Source organism: Grus americana, chromosome 2 (assembly GCF_028858705.1).
Source record: "Grus americana isolate bGruAme1 chromosome 2, bGruAme1.mat, whole genome shotgun sequence".
Taxonomy (NCBI): domain Eukaryota; kingdom Metazoa; phylum Chordata; class Aves; order Gruiformes; family Gruidae; genus Grus; species Grus americana.
In genome coordinates, this window is record NC_072853.1 from 38,227,028 (window position 1) to 38,244,416 (window position 17,389).

Sequence of the window (17,389 nt, forward strand, 5' to 3'; positions counted from 1 at the left end):
TCACCAGGATCCATCCTCACCCATTGGAACAGAACAAGGTTTTCCCTATACACTAATCATCCACTTAGAAAGACTTACTCTAGGACTGAGTCACCAGTAAAAAACAGCTGCTGAAAATCCCACCTGAGTGTGATTCCAAAGACAGAAGGGACCTGCATATGCAGAAACAGACAGCAAGATCCAGGACACAGTCCTATTATTCACTATAAACATTACTCCATTTCCTCTTACTTTAAAGAAAGTATCATCTTTGGCATACTCTTCATCACTTCCTCAGTCTTCTCCACAAATATCTTGGTAATGACTCAACATATCACTGGACATTACACAATCTCTGAGAAAGCCCAGAAAGCCAACTTTTTTTCAACCACTGCATGATGAAAGTCCCACTCTCTTGTTACCAGACAAGCAGCTGACACACAGGAAATGGGAGACAAGATATTCAGACTGCAATGCAACAGAAATATAGGATGAGGAGAGCCAGAGACTGTAGGAGAAGTCGCATGCTTCAGAAAGAGTCAAGAGCAAAACACAGATTGCTAATCTGTAAAGAGAGGTGGATGGCCAGAAAGTGTTGAACAACAGCTTCAGGTTCTGAAGAAAACACAATTCACATACAACATCCTTTTAAATACTACATACATATGATTTTTAATACGAAAACACTAAATGCCAGTTTAGACCTCTAGAAATAGTACAGCTGAAGAAAAAGGAGAGCGCTAATCAAAATACTCTGGCCAATCCTTGGCTTATCTGCACACTCCCTTCTAACTACAATTTGAGAGGATAATTGAGAATTCAGCCATTGGTATAAAGGAAAAAGCCTGCTCCCTGTTTATGCACGCACCCACCACCTTGCATTTGTAAAAATCTTTAGTATCACCTCTATGGAAAGCAAACCACTACTCTGCAGGAATGTAGGCAAAGTCCAATTCAACTGATTCTTTCCACTTGTAGAAAAGAATAGCAGCTAAAGTGAAAACTCAACCAAGGGAAAAAACAACCCAACAACTCTTTTTTTTTTTTTGTCTCTATCAAATTTACTTTGGAGAAGTCAAGCAAACATTTACTTCCCACAATTCTACCGCACCCAAGAACATCCCTTCTGCCTGCCCCACCTCCCAAAATAAGCTCCAGTACATTACTCTAGCTCGAATATAACAAGATTTATGGATTGGACTGGATCTATTTACATTCATGTTTATTACATGACAGAACACAGGTTCTTTGCGGTGGTAAGAAAAGGCTGAATAATAAGATGGGTCTAAAGAACAAATACTGCCAATAAAAGGCAGCTGTCTTTTAATCCTGAATGCAGGTCCATAGTAATTTCATCTTTAACCTGTGTCCATAGCATCTGGAAAGGTCACTATTTCCCTCAGATAGCGTGACTTACACAAACAGCAGAGCATTAAAAAAAAAAGTCAACTTTGCATTACACTTGCTACCTGCACATTTCTTGGCATGCTTCCTCAGCCTTCCTACACACCAGGTCCAATTAAAGTTAAATGTAGATGCCTAAGGATAGCACAGATCAAAAGTTGTAGCAACAACACTGTGAGCTACTTTCAAGAGGTCTTACAGATAGCTGATACCAGCCACTTGCAACATAGTCAGTTCTACATAAGAGGGCAGTCAGGCTTCAGTAAACACAAAGCAAATAATCCCAGCCTCATTTTGCCCCTCTTGATGAAGATTAAGCAAGAGAACCCTAAATTTCAATTCCAGATATACTGCCCAATTTTTTACATGACCTTCAACAGAAGTCACTAACTGTTCTCTATTTCACTATATAAACACAGGAGAATTCTGATCTATTTAAGACTGATGTTATTGCTAACACATCGAACATGGAGAAAGTTACTGAATTTTATGTACTATAACTGGTAAGAGGGCAAAATCTGTACAACAGCATATATCTGGATTTTTAAATAATGAAACTGGTAAATCCAAGCTACAATCCAGAAAACACACTTTTGAAGTCTGTGCTCTACAGAATTCACAGTTGCCTAAAACCATAAAGCTGTTAGATAATGAAAAGGCAACAACTTAAATATGGGAATATAAAAGACAAGTACGAGAAAGCCTTTAACAGTATCCAAATGGCATGCCCCATTCACCACTACTTGATTCCTCATGCTACATCAGTGCAACCACAGCTAGTATTTTATGTCCATTCTTCAGTTTATAAACTCCTGCAGGTAAGAGCATACATTGACCTCTCACATATTTCGGTGCTGCACAGAGAGTAAGAAGGTGTTTCAATTTATACGGATTCAGAGAACAGTTGTTCATGCATGTATAACAGAATTTGGTGCAACAATCTCAGATGTGGTGAGGCTGTAATTTACAATCAAAGGTGGAAATTAAGGTTGGAAAGCAATTTTAACACAATTCATCATAATCATCATGTAACCACTAGTGACGATTACTTCTTCAACTTTAAAATTGTCAAGGTTGTTAAAACAACCAGTACTTCTCACTGACATACGCACGTTTCTGACCTAAACAAGTATTTCAAATACCTGTTTATGACCTAAACGAGTATCTCGAAATATCTTTTAAGAAATTGGTTGGTTTTCTGGCTTTAAGTTATTAGAAATACCACATATGGAGACCACCTTGACAATATTAACAGTGAACTTTCCAAAATCTTTTCCAAAAGCTATTAACATTTTTTTCAGCAATCTAAAGTATCTTAGAGCCTTCAGGAAAACACTCCTCCATACACACCTTCCTTTTTTATCATTAGTTCATATTACAGTCATTGAGGAGACTGATGTGCAGGTGAAGACAAAAATATTAAAAAATATCAGAACTATATCTAGACACTCAGACTGAAGCAACACTAACATGAGAAGAACTCAAAATGGAATAACAGCAGTCTTTAAAAATACAGATTAATTATGCATGGATTCTATAAATACATCTAATGTATGTTTGAAAGGAGTTATAAAAAACCCTTAGCTACAAGAACACTGCAGCAAGTGATATTCACAGAAACTTTCAGTGCCAAATAACTGGAAGAACCATAGTGTTCAAGTGACATGACTGTGTTGAAATGATAGCACAAAAACATATCTTAAGTTTAAAGGGGATAAGAAATGAACATTCCATATTGCAAAATTACCACACATCTACAAGCAGAACAGTTACACCTTTAAGAGCTGCTAGAAGAGAAAAACTCACATAAATATTTAAAAAGACACGTTGTCAAAACAGCTTAAGCTTTAATACTTTACAACCACCTTTTCATTAACCTCCACAAAATTAAATTCCTCAAGGGTACCTAAATCTCTGCAAGGCAGCACTGCCTAAAAAGCTTTAGCTTTTCAGGACAAGAGCTCCGTAGTATTCTCTCCAGGTTCGCCGCGCTCTTCCAAAACACCAGCTACGTACCGGCTCCAAACCATTCGGAGAAAGAAGAGTAAACGCCGCGCAGATAAAGCACTGGGGCATCCCTCTCGTCGAACGGCTGGCAGAGAAGCGCAGCAAGTACAATGGACCCGCACCTACCTACCGCACAGACGAGACCACCGGCTCCGCTGCACTTCGCGTAACTCGGGAACGAAACCAAGCTGCTCACCTTCACCCCAACAACTACTTTTCGGCTCCCTGATTTCTAAGAAGTTACAAATCTCTCACATTCCCGGCCCTCCCCAGCCCAGCGCCCGCCGCCGCTCCCTCTGCGCGGCCATCTCCTGCCCGGCGGCGCCCCGCTGCCCCGCCCCCGGAACCCCTCAGACTAACGCACACGCGGCCCCAACGGTGGAAAAAAAAAAAAAAAAAAAGGCAGCTCCACCTCGGAGAGCAGGCTAACGCCGCCGGAGGAAGGGCGCCCGGCAGGCCCCGCCGCCGCTCCTCACCCCGAGCGGCAACAGCCACGCACGCGGCCCCCACCGAACTCCACCGCGCGGTGCAGCAACGGCGGCGCACGCGGCTTCCCCCTCCCTCCGCCCGCCCACGCACCCCGCACGTGCGGCTGTCGCTGAGGAGAGAGGGGCGGGAGTGAGGAGCGAGAGGAACATTAACCCCCAATTAACTTCCTCCGAGGGAAAAGGAGCGTGGGGCAGCGCCCGCGAGTGGCGCGTGGAGGCGAGCGAACCTCGCCGGCCCACCCACGGACGTGCCCGCGGGGCCGCCCAGTCGCGACCGCCCTCCCGCGCCCCTCCGCCCCCGCGGCGCCAGGCGTGGCGCGGCCCAGGCTGCCCGCCTGTGAGCGCAGCCTTCCGCGGGCCGGGGTGCCGCCTTCAGCCGCTGCCTCGCTGCCAACTCCGGGCTCTCTGTGGGGCCCAGACCCCGTCTTGCACCAGGCTGTAGGCTGGGGCCAGGAGGCGACATCTCCCCCTCCCCCCTTTTGGAAAAACTTTTAAATTTTTTTTTTTTTTTTACAAGTTCCTTCTTTCCTCTGCCCCGCCGCTAGGTTTCAGCCCCCCCGCCCCGGCGTTCCCTCTTCTGCTGGGCAACTCCCCACAGAAACTCTGGAAAATCGGCAGCATCGTGGGAAAGCTGCTGCTCTGGTAAAAATAATCTGAAAAACCCAACAACCTGCGTGCAAGAGGTGTTTCGGTTTAGCTCTTCAGTGCATTTCGGGGTGTCCACAGTCCACTGGCAAGGCTGTCATTAAACCAACTGGCTGCTGTAATGGAAGCACTCCCCTTCTTCTGTATGTGCAGAAGGAATAACACACAAAAATGAGACAAGTTTGTATAATATCTAGCAGTACTTAGGGAACTATTACCTGCACCCTCTGAAATTAGAGGGTAAGTTTCAATACCCCAGTTAAAATTCAACTAGACCTCTTAAAACAAAGTGTAACTTGGTAAGTTTTTCCTGAGCAAATTGAGGCTGTAAAACAGTTACAAAAATACAAATTCCAAAAAAACCCTCTCTCAATGGCAGCATCACTTCCTCTTTATTTTGTTAACTAGATTTAACAGTGCAGGACAGCCAGGAATTAGCGTGGATTCAGTCTAACAGAACAGACCACCACACCCATTAAGTTAAAACCTCCTGTTTAATGAGGATCTGCTAAGGTCTCTAAACACTTACGCTGATCATTCAGACAAGGCTTAAGAGGCAAAGAATATCTAATGCAAGCGTTAAGACTCAGGATAAGATAAAAGCCATTTGAGCTTACTTCATAGAAATACCTGAAATGATTCTTGGGATTTCAACTGCCGTGTAAAGAATGAGCAAGTGTGAAAACACTGTAGCCCATTCCACTGTCTTAACTGATGTAACACTAGGAGCCCCCAAAATCCCACAGGTTTTCATTAGGAAATTGTTCCATTGATTATGAAGAAGCCCCATGTTCTACAAGCATGTCTTCACAAGACTTGTATTTGGGCCTGATGAGACATGACGATGCTCATTTCAACAGTCACAGGTATTGGCAAGTATCTGGCAAATAGTAATTTGGGAGATCCTGTTTCTGCACACTCCTGCTGCAGAAGTATTTCTGCATAATACTACACTCATGTGTCAGACACTGACAGTCATCCAAGCACTCTCCAAAAACAAACCAGAGAAGCAGCCTGGCATCATTTAAAATACGTCAGTGTTTGGATTAGTGTGTTGTAACTGAACACACAAGCTACAAGTCAACTAGATCACAAGCTTCCATTTCAGTAGAGTCCGCACAGGAAGAAATGAGGAATTTTCCCATCCTAACCTGCCATTTCCTGATTTTGGAGTTTCAGTTTTTCGGGTAGGCACTGCTAGATCCAGCGACTGCATCGTAGTTAACAGCTACCTTTTGCTTGTTCAAATCAGGCAAGGTATTCGCCTTACATTCACTGGAGAGATTTTAAAGGAATGTTGTTAGCACTTCTTGTGAACCCCAGAGCAGAACACTTTTGAACTTCAGTCGGAATAGCTTGTTGGCAAATAATTTAACGAGGTAATTTGTATTCAAGAGTTATTTTACTTTACAGTTGTTTAGCAGTGTTCATTTTCTGTCTGGTTGATAGTTTTCAGTTAATCATTCACTTGTCAGCAGACCAGTTGAATGGAGCCACTGGACTGATTTACAGTAAGTGGAAGGGCCTCAACCCAGGAAAGTTGAGAAGATGAATGACCCTGGCCTAGAGATAACTCTGTCTACCTGGCCACACAGTCTAAGCCCTAAACCTTTGAATAAAGAGCAGCTGTTTGTCGTTGCTCAGTTAAAAACTCCCTGAAAACTGGGCTGTTAAACCGGTTAATTGTATACAGTTCCTCTCACTATTCTGGAGCTCTGCTCAGTCTTAAGTAATTAGAGAGCAGCAACGTGGTGCGTACCCTTAAATCGTCACTTGCCTGAATGAATTCCACAGCATGCTCATCTGTCTAGTGCAACATACCATGCAAAACACTGTTAAGGTGGTGAAATTTAAATAAACCTTAATTTACAGATTTGCTTTTAAAGGCTAATATTCTAATGTCAATGTGGATCCCTGGTGGTCAACCGAAAACACACACAGAGCACACGGAACACAAGCAGACACAGAAGCACATGGAACTCAACTTGCCTTTTAAGTGAAGTTAAAGGTCAGCATTCACTCTGGCATTTTTGTCCCTGGGAACTCCCTTGCATTCCTCATTTATGTTTCCTGGGCAAGTATTACACACAAAGAATCTCATTTCCACTGCTTTGCAGTGCTCCGCTTCTAAAGCATGTTACAAACCCATGTACTGTGCTGCCATCCCAACTATTACAAGTCTTTGCTGAAGAATACCAGTGACTGGGTGGCAGGGGTGGAAAAGAAGAAAAAAGGGAAGAGAAATGAAGGATCCATCTCAACCTGCTGCAAATGCAAGAGGCCACAGAAATGCAGGGTACCTTTGACATGTTTCTCCAAGCCCAGTATGAGCAGGTAGCAATAGTCTGAACTATTAGGTTCTGGTTTTACTGAAAATGTTCTTAAATTAGTACAAAAACCTTGTCCCTGACCAAAGAACAAAAGTCTAATTTTACAACATCAAGAGAGCTATACAGACAAGAATACAGTATAAAAAATGTTGTAAAACAAAACCAAGGAGGAATGCAGACGACCTGTTTAAACATAGCCAGGAGCTTTGCTAGTGAACACTGCTCCGTATGTATATTCTGTGGTACTTCAGTACACATTCAAATATTCACACAACAAGCACAGCCCAAACCACTTGACAAGCATAGTCCAATATTTTCAGTTACTGCAAAAACACAGTGGGTCAATTGACTAACACCTCGAAATCATTACCTCACTCTCAGGTTCAAACACCAATGCCGCAGCTTTCAGTTTCAGTTACTGCATCTTCAGAAGAGGATCTTGGCCCCCAACTTTTAACACCAAGCTTTCTATCCTACTCCTCACGCCCAGGGACAACACAACCTCCTTGCCCCAAAACAGACCATTAATATGGTCATCACGTTTGGACACCAAGATGAGATGGTGTTTGGAATCAAAAACTCTTCTGTGACGGTATCTCGCATACCAGCAACTCCAGTTAAACCAAACGCACGTCTGTTTAAAACTGTCCAAAAGGCATTGATGTGACACTGCAATAGACAGGAAGTGATCTTTTAAATAATGATCGTTAGCCTTTAGCCTATAAAGCCCTAAACTTAGACTTCACTAGGAAACAACTGATCATAGTTAACTTTGCATGTGCCAATTGTTTTAATCAAAGAATCCAAATCCAAGCAGGTTGTATCTATTTACACAGCATGGAGCAGTCTGAGGACATCACCCTTTGGAAAGCCTCAGGCTGCAGTGGAAGGGCCTCACTGACGCAGGCACAGAAACTCAGGGCAAGTATTGTCCAACACCTGGGATTCTGGCAGCCACAAAGACCCCATAAAATGTATGAAGCTAGATATGCACCTGCCCTTTTCTATCTCTCACACTGCTTCCCAGCTTCTTGTTTGGATACACCTAATTAATCCATGTCCATGTTCATACCCCACTGCCTGCTGAGGATCCAGACTTTGAAGAGGCTTGGGAATGGGCCAGTCAGGACCAGACGCTGCAAAGCATCACACCGAAGAGTCAGGTACTGGAGCAAACAGTCTTCTGACAGACTCCATGGACACACAAGATTGCCAGAAAACACGGGCTACCGATGACAAAATCAAATACAAGACAACCCTCAGTGGGGAAGTGATCTAGCTGAAAGCCTGAGAGTTTAAAACTGTGCAAGAATCACCAGCTGGGCAAGATTTAAACCTCACAGCGCACGTGCAAGCAACAGTGTCACCAGGTAACTGTTCTTTACCAAAGCTGGTTTTGTAACACTTAATGCATGTATGCATATTAATAGCTTTCATTTAACTCATTTTCATAGCTGCTTGCCTGTGCTTATTAGTGAAGTCTGAATAATGGTTTAGTTTTACATGAGCTGTGCAGGAGAAATGTTTTTTTCCCTGCTTTCTTTTTGTACTCTAGATCAACTACAAAATGTCGTCAGATTACAGAATCTTTCAATTTGAAGCAATGAAATGAATACTTAAGAGATCAATTCATAGCGAACACATACTTCAACCCCTTCTCCCAAACAAACCGACCAACCCACCCGAAACCACAAGCCACCTAAACAAGTATGACTGAAAGATTCATTATTATCTCTTGACAAAGCCTAAGAACTTGGCAAGTAAAGGAAGCTTCCCAACCCTGAATGACATTCACAGTGAACTGACAGTTTCCCAGCACTCCAGACACAAAGATGATCCATACATTACAAGAGTGCCCTGGAGCACAGAGGCTGCTGGAGATCAAAACCAGGATCTGCAACAACACAACATGGACTCATACTTAGCGTAGCAAACACCACAAAGCAAAATAATGGAAAACTATAGAAAAACTGTAGTAAATTGCATCATTTCACAGACATCACAGAGTATGCATAACATGGACCAGAAGAATGACAACAGCACCACATCAAAGAAATTCTTCACAGAAGCTAAGAAGAAAAGTGGTTTAAATCAATTGAAGCTTATACTAAAGATGAATACTAGTACACAAGCAAGCACTGTTCCAAAAGCAGCAGTGTCATAAGGAATTAAGGAAAAATAGGTAATGCTGAAAGATTAAAAAGGTGAGTTTATCCCACCTAGGGGAACGTGTATGCCAAGTATGTTGTTGTGTACCTTGGAAATTCAGGTTCCCTCCCAGTGCTCTTCAGAGCAATTGTGTTTTTTGTTAAAAATATATGAAGCTCTGAGTCTCTTCAGCCATGCATTTACACGCTGGGAAAGCGAAGCCAGCGGCTGAGAGTTTCTCTGGGCAAGATCAATTGTAGTAAACAGCAAATACTCTCAGTCACATGGAAAAGTCCCACTAAGGAGTTCAGTGGCACCTCTGTCTTAACTGCGTTGACATTTACATTGGTCAACGCTACAGCACATATATCTGGTCCTTCCTAGGAGCAGTAGCTCTACTCTGAACATTCAGCAAACATATGCAGGACTTCTTAACACCTACAGTCCAGGCTGAATGACCACTCTTACTTGTCTGCTGGGTATCCAGAGCTCCAAAAGAAATACAAACAGTTAGGTTCTGTCCTGGTACCACCTCCAGGCAGAAGAAAAGAGGAGGCATGTCTGGAGAAAATGAGACATATGGTAGGTTTTACAGATCCCATCTCAGTCCAAGCGTAGCCCTCATTCCTCACACAGTACCAGAGGCCTTGCCTAGGGATGCCTCCCTTTCCTCTCACAAAGTCCACTTTCATATCCCAGATTTGACTCCACTTTAAAGAATTTTAATTCCCTGAGACACAGGGATCGCTATATTCTGAGATGCTTTCTTACAAGCCAGGGATTTCTGGCTGTACTTCATATACCTTGTGTTCAGTTATGTCACATATGGTCTTTTACAATGAGAAAGAATCTGTTTCAAGCAACAATTATGTGCAAATACCCTGTGGAAAAGGGAATTTATGGACCTGGCCACTACTTCATTGTGGGGAAGTACTTGATATGCATGAAGATCTGGAGGTAGCAAGTGGAGCATAACAGGCCAAGTCGTGGTGGGGACGAAACCTGAGTGATTTATTCCAGTAGAAAAGCTGTATGCATCTCAGACATAGCACAGACGTCCCTCGTGATCTTGATACCAACCTATAATCCGTATCACAACCGGTTTCACATTTTATCCAAATATATGAGTATTAGTGAACACACATACAGGCAAAACAATTTACTGTCACAAGCATTAGACAGGCTTTCAAAAGATGAAAGCAAATTGAAAACATGAAGACAAGTAAGGCCATGAGTTACCCTTTGTTCCTCTAATGCAAGAGGTCTGCTTGTTTACGATTACTTGAAGCCTCTGTATATTTTCATAAACATTTTTAGGAAAATTAATTCCTTTTGTACAACACTATGTTGTAACTAACAAGGCCCTGGGTAATTTGATTAGTTTTTGGTAGAAACTGCATAAATGCATGATGGGATTTCAAGATAAAAAAGCAGTATCAGGCAGTGAAATATCGTTATCTGCATTTTCAGTACATGCATCTCTTATCTTCCTTACTTCATTCTCCTCAAGTTCTTTATTTCCTTCGTGCATACACCAAAATGTATTATTATTGCCATATCAGTCATTTTGGAGTTTTTTTTTCAGTTAGGGCAAGCTGAACAATGGGTTTTGTTATAAAGCAAACAACGTAAGATTAGTTTCTAGAAATTACTTATCATGCAAGGCATTTAAAGTGAATGGTGAAGTGCACGTGAACTGTCTGACAAAGCTCATTTCTGACCCAAACCCTGCCGTTTACATCCTGTTCACTTACCAGGGCAATAGCTGGCAGGGTTCCACCAGGAGATATTATCCAGTTACAGCCTCGTTGGTAGGAGAAGCATCACTAATACAGGGCACACAGATGCACACCAGTATTCATTGCTCACCAGGCCCAGATCTCTTTTTGCCTTGCACCCACCCTCACTCACTGCAAGTGTGCAGTCTGGAGCAGGTACCCAAGCAAAATCTCCACAAACTAGTTCAGCTACCAGAACCAGAATAATGGTATGAACGCTAAACTCCCAATAGCCTAGTTTACCTTAGTTTTCAGTTATCTTAGAGATGCACGGTGTACTTACTGCCTCAAGCCACCTCCACTTGTTTACATGGAAGCGTGGAAGATTTACATGGGTTACAAGAATATAAGGAAAAAGAAGTCCATTGGACCTGACTTATCACCAAGTCCTACAAGGGTGAATACATATGTAACAAAAGGACAAAGATAACCGGCTGCTTTACAGATATATATAGCGAAATATGTGCTTGACATGTCAAATATACAGCTTATCGATATATGCTAACATGTTTGGGGGATATGTGTCAGCAGACATGCACACAACGCAGTAATAAATTACTGTGCTGTTAAACACTTTGAAGCTAAGTTATTCAATACACCTCATGAAATATCAGTATAAGTTGCTAAAACGCCTCCCAACTCATAGTACTGCAAAAGACCTGCATTTTTTTCTTAAAGACTCTTTGGAATTCAGCTTATAAATATAGTTCTATAAAACAGGTCAAATATCTGAGTTTGCAGGAGATCTGAGCAGTTTGTGCAGGAAGGTATACCAAAGCTGAGCTGACTATTGAAAAAAACCAACTCTCTAAGTAGTAATTCTGTATGGATGTTTCTTAATTCAGCCTCCTGAATCCCAGCTACAGCACGTTCTACTAGAATTGCAAACGCAGGCTGGGGTGAACAAACATGCTTTGGTAAACAAATGCTCTGGCACACAATGTTATGTAGGTGGGGCCTACGCAGAATGTCAAGAGTTCTTCCCCAGATGGTAGAGATGAGCAAGAACACAACCACCGTATTTGCATTTCCAAGCTATTTACTGGTAGCTCATCTGTACAGGTATTCTATTCAAATGAAACTAAACATGGGCATCGGTTTGGGGGGTGTCCCCCCCTCATGTCCGCCCTGACAAAAAGCTCACAGCCTTTTTCCAAAATGTCAGCATTTTAAAGGCAGCCGAAGATCTACACAATAGACCAGATTTGGATTTGCTATTCTATTAATACTTCTAACAAATTGTTTATGTCACAAGACACATGCATTCCACTACAGCATTGTTATGCACCAAATCAGAGTAGAAAAAAGGTAGCAGAGATTTAAAAACCCCACTCTGAGGCAAGAAGCTGTATCTCATAATGCAAAAATGAGAGAGATTTAAGCAAAATGTTGTAAGAGTTTATTATTTGCTGTCCTTACTTTGTTTAGTTGTTTTTCAAGCCATTTCCTCATGTTTGCCTAATGCCCAACCCATTCCTGACCCATAGAGAAGATGTATTTCCATCTACCAACTACAGAGTCTGCTTTTTGTTTGCCAAGCACAAATACTGTCAGTTTTCAGTCCTGGGAGCTGTGGGCCAATGTTTTAAGTATGTATGTGGGTCTGCACTATTTAATATAAAGATACATCCTGTCCTCTTATACTAGGTAAAACCAATACAACACAGGATGTCCAAGAACACGCAGGGACAGAGGACAGATGATCAACTTCCTGACTCTACTAAACTAAATTTTTCTTTAATATATCTTTCTTTTTGTAATATGGAAATCTAGCAGAAGCCACTTAATGGAATATTGTAAACCTGAATACGAAGCATAAGCAACAATTAAATACATCCCTCTAATCTCAATATTAACTCAAGATCACTGTTCCATTATGCGGTTTTAAAAAGGAACACGGCAGTATTTAACATTTTAGGTCAGCAATTCTTTGATGTTAGCTATTATGGTGCTGGGTGATGAGGACCGCAGAGAATAAAGAAAGATATTGTATGTTGCAGCGTGGAACGTGAAAGTAGAAGAAGTTATCACAAAATTTATCTGTTAACATTTAGCTTTGATGTACATACAGCCATTTTAAAGGAACAGTAAGAACCAGATTATTTAAAAGACATGGTATTATCTTGCAGTTATTGTTCAAATTAGTGAAATGTTTCATATGAAAATGTTCCTGCACACAAATCCAAGCTACTCTGTTTTCCTTCTATAAAGCATGAGATCAAGAACTCATGCTTCTCCAACTACAGTCTTCTCCAACAATGCTTGTACAAATTAAAGTAATTTTTGTAGATGACAGTGCAATTTTAAGCTTGCATAAGAACACAAAAGAGCAAAATGCCAAAGTTTTCTAACTACACGGCAATCTTTGTGTCAACCCAATTCATTAAATGTTTTTATAAACCTTCGAATTAAGCAAAGAAAAAAATTTTTTCGAGAAAGAAGATAAAAATTTTGTAAAGCCATGTGAACTCAAGATGTCATACGTCTCATGAACTGAAGCACTCGATAAATACGTTATTACTGCATTGGCAGTAAAAGACAGGAGCTGTGCAGAATCTGTACAATCTTCAAGAAACAACTAATAATCAACATCTGTTTGGATGCAGTTGCAACGGTGATGAGGATACCCAAACTGGAACATGCACCATGCTAATGGAAGCTAATAGGAACGGTGTTGGAGGAGGGGGCTCATACCTTCCACTCTTGGATTAACTGATGAAAATTTCACTTCACCTGAAGCAGATACCATGTAAGTGCTCAAAAACCTCTCTGTGCCGCATTAGCTCTGTTTCCCCTCTTGTTTGGGATGAGTCACAGGCAGGTTTCTACACCAAATTGCTTCCGATTCGAATGTACCTTTCATTTATCTAAAAAGCATTGCGGTAACAGCCCTTCAAAATACCCACTTCAGAAATAATGTTTCATCGTTCACCTTTACATAACTGCAGTTCTCCCAGGCCTACGCTGCTCATTTTTTCCCTTTGTTTGCCACCAATTTATGCCTACCCGCGCGCAGTTGTTAGCACCTCAGAACCGCTGGGAATGCCTCCCCTAGGGAGCCTGGGGTGGCGGCAGATGTCCAGCCAAAGGGTCCTCACCACCTACCTCCATTCAAATAAAGTCACGGTTATTATGGATATTTTCATTCCTTCACCTATCTGCCTCCACTGATTGATTCAGAAGCATCTTCAAAATCAGAAAATATAAGCGCTGTACATTTTTCACTCTTACAAGAATCATGCCTAATTTTGAGAAGAGAAATACGGAAGTACTGAGGACAAAAGCATTTTTTTACATAATTCTTTTAAAGTCAGAGCAAGCAAGATGGCTTCATACCACTGATTCCTGGCTCCAGCATTCCTCTGTACGTAATTGCTCAGTAAAGCTTTTCATATGCATTTCATTGCATTCATTGTGAACTTGCACAGTTAAACTACTACCTCATTTTAAAATCTGGTTTATTGAAAAGATATTTCAAGTCACACAAGTCAAAGCAGCTTATCCCTTTTATGGGATAAATGGAGTGACAGTAGAATTTCTATCAACTAACAAAAGGACCAGTGGTTGAAGGAGACAAAAAAGAAATAAAACATTAAGCTAACACCAAAGAGAAAGACATTTTCAACATTTCACATAAATGCAAACTTGAAAGCATTAATATGCCTACCATGGTGGGCAGGTATACAGTCAAACTATACCTGTGCGGATGCTAGAATTGTGGGAGTATGAAAACAGGAAACTGGTGGGATTAGTTATTTGATTTACATGGAATTATATGAAGTTTTGGTTTATTGCATGTCCAGGAAAGTTGAGAGCTGAGACCATGACTTCCTGTAGTGTCTGAGCGAGGGGAGAGGAAAACATGCAGAACCCCCACTCCTTTCCTTTATAACAACAACAAATGATATGGAGATTTTCTTTTCTAAGGAAAAAAAATATACACAAGCATGGGGGGGCAAATTTACTGTGAAGGAAAGTAAATTGGATACGAACAAAAAGTTATTTCAGAGAATACTTGCCAATATCTTCTGAACACATAAATCGTGGAATTTGTCTTACATTTTAAAAGTTTTCAAATACTACTAGATAACCTGCTCAGACCTGAAAAGTTAAGCAGTTAATTTAATGAAGAGCCTTAAACAGAAAATCGGTCTGACACTAGTCTGTGGTTAATTCTGTAGGATGTTGGCACAGAATGTATCACAAATTTGGAAGGAAGTCAAATTAAAGAAAGAAACAAGCAAAATCCCAGATATTGGCTAAGGAGAATAAATAAATAAACCAAGGTCTGAATTCCAATAAATAGATTAAGTAGTATTTTCTTTGCCAGTAGCAGCATTTTCTTGGCTAAGACTATTCAGATTCCAATGAACAATAAAATTAAGACATGCTACATTGTAAAACGTGAAAACAGCAGTAAAAACGTGCCTCCAACACAGACTCAAAGGCACAAGGAAAGTTTTTGTAGTAGAACAAGGAAGAGCCCTTGAGTCTTCCAAACTCCCAGTGCATCTTACTCATGACCCCACAGTGGAGGAAGATTACTTGCAAAGGACAGCCTTTTTACTCAGTCCAAAAAAACAGTCCACTTCTCACTTTCCTCTAAAAGCACCCCAGCCATAATTCTCTAGCACCATGTAATGTTGGTTGCTCATCTGTGTGGAGCAACAGCAGAACTCTGTGTAGAGTAACAGCAGGTTACATGCAAATGTTTGGAAGACCAGTTGCCAACCCCAGGGGATCGGAGCTCCCCAAGAGTATCTGGGTGCATGTGTCAATAATGGTGGGCAGGTACAGGATGTCATTCACCCTTGAAGAAAGTCAGCAGTAAGCTTTCAGCATCACTGGTGTCACCAAGGGTGAATGTGCAAAGGCTCAGTTCCCTCTCAGGAGTGGAACGCAGCACAGCATTCCCCTTTCAAAGCAGCAAGGGGAGGCATTTACAGTTAATTGCCAAGGTCACTTAAGTCACACACAACTATTCATTCTGAATAAGTGGTTCTGTTAAAATTTGCTACTTTAATTGCTGTAACAAGCAGTGGAAGTAAATCTATAGGAGGAGTTTGGATCCAGCATCTGATCTTTGTACAGCATCAGCAACTTATGGAATGAAAACTGGACCAACCACGGATGGGCTTAGGTTACAAACCAGAACTGGAGACGGGTTTAGACTAGATGATCTTTAAGGTCCCTTCCAACCCAAACCATTCTGTGATTCTGTAAATCTGAAAGCATGCCCTCTCTTTATTCTTTAAAATGGTATTTCCTGCTATGGGAGATCCACTGGCACTGGGCACAACGACAGACAACGTGCGGCAGGCAGCTGGCAGAGCCTGAAGCGTTCCAAGAACAAGCCATTTGCGCTAACAGGGCTAATCAGTTAAACGACAACGAAGCCATTAAAAAATATCTAGCAGCACCAGGGTTATTTGTTTGGTATCTCAGATCTACATATCAAACAGCGAGCAGCTTGGAAATAAACCAGACGAGCCTGAAATGGGAATCTAACAACACGTAGTATCTTGATAGCCACGTGGTATAAGGAGCAAAGGCCCGTGAATTGACATGAAGCTTTATTGTTGTTTTAGACTCACACTTATTTCAAAATTTTAGATTAAAAAATGGAGAAAATACAGAAGGCAGCAGATCCTTTAGATTTGTTTCTAGACAAATGGAGAGCAACCCCTTCAGAAGAGAAGTTGACTAAACCTTATGAAATGGGAGGAGAGGGAGCTCATGAATGTAACAAAGACAGAAGTGAACACACTCCAGTAAAGAGGAGACCTCACAAGAGACACTACTGAGAGGAGAGACAAGAAAGCAGGAGCAGCGGTTCCTCCAAGAAACAATACAACAGGATAATCTGTGCTTGTGCCCTGTAAAATAAACAGTGGAAGTTGTAGCACAGCATATATTTGTCAAGACAGACATAGAATATGAAAACGTGGTCAAATTGCTAGCAGTAAGAACAAAATCTGCGTAAGGACATAGGTATGAGAATCAGCATGGTTAAGACAGAATTATAATGCAAATAAAAGAAAAACTGGCTAGCAACAACAACAAAAAATCCTTATTATCAATATGTTTATAGCTTAAGAGCAAGAAAAACCTTGCTGCCCTAGTCAACACAGAGAAAAACTCATGAGAGATGGTATCCAGAAGGCTACCATCAGTCTTCACCAAGAGGGTCAACTGCAAACAGTGATTAATATAAATAATAGCAATGACAGGTAAGATTTCAGGGGGAAGGAGAGAGAATGTGAATGAAAGTGTGTGCACAATGGAAACAAACAAACAAGAAACAAAACAAAGCAACAAAAAACAACAGGTAAGAATGTTAGAGACCCAGTGAGTCAGTTTAACTGCAAATTCCTGGGGAAAGCAATCCAGAATAAATTCACTAGCAGCACCTGGAAGATAATCTTAGCTAGTAGCCAAAAGAGATTTATTAAATCACATTGCTAACTTCCTTTGACAGGCCTTCTAGACAGGTAAAAAAGAAACCACTGATGTCACATCTTTCCTTTAGTAAGGCTTTGAAACTGCCTCGAGATATTTTAACAATCAGTCTACAGGTGCAGGAAGAATAGTTCAAGATGTGAGAAACAAA

General features: G+C 41.3%; 1 protein-coding gene across 5 annotated transcripts in view; it reads right to left on the reverse strand.

Annotated features, from left to right (window-relative positions):
- The window catches only part of SGK3 (serum/glucocorticoid regulated kinase family member 3), a 60,766-nt gene that overhangs the window by 33,043 nt on the left and 10,334 nt on the right, over nt 1–17,389 (reverse strand). Inside the window, exon 1 of one of the 5 annotated variants that reach the window (XM_054818654.1) lies at nt 3,970–4,114. The exons of 1 other annotated variant lie outside the window; for it this stretch is intronic. The gene's annotated coding sequence lies outside the window, so the exon portion shown is untranslated. 3 more of the 5 variants (XM_054818653.1, XM_054818652.1, XM_054818656.1) reach the window with 3 other exon arrangements.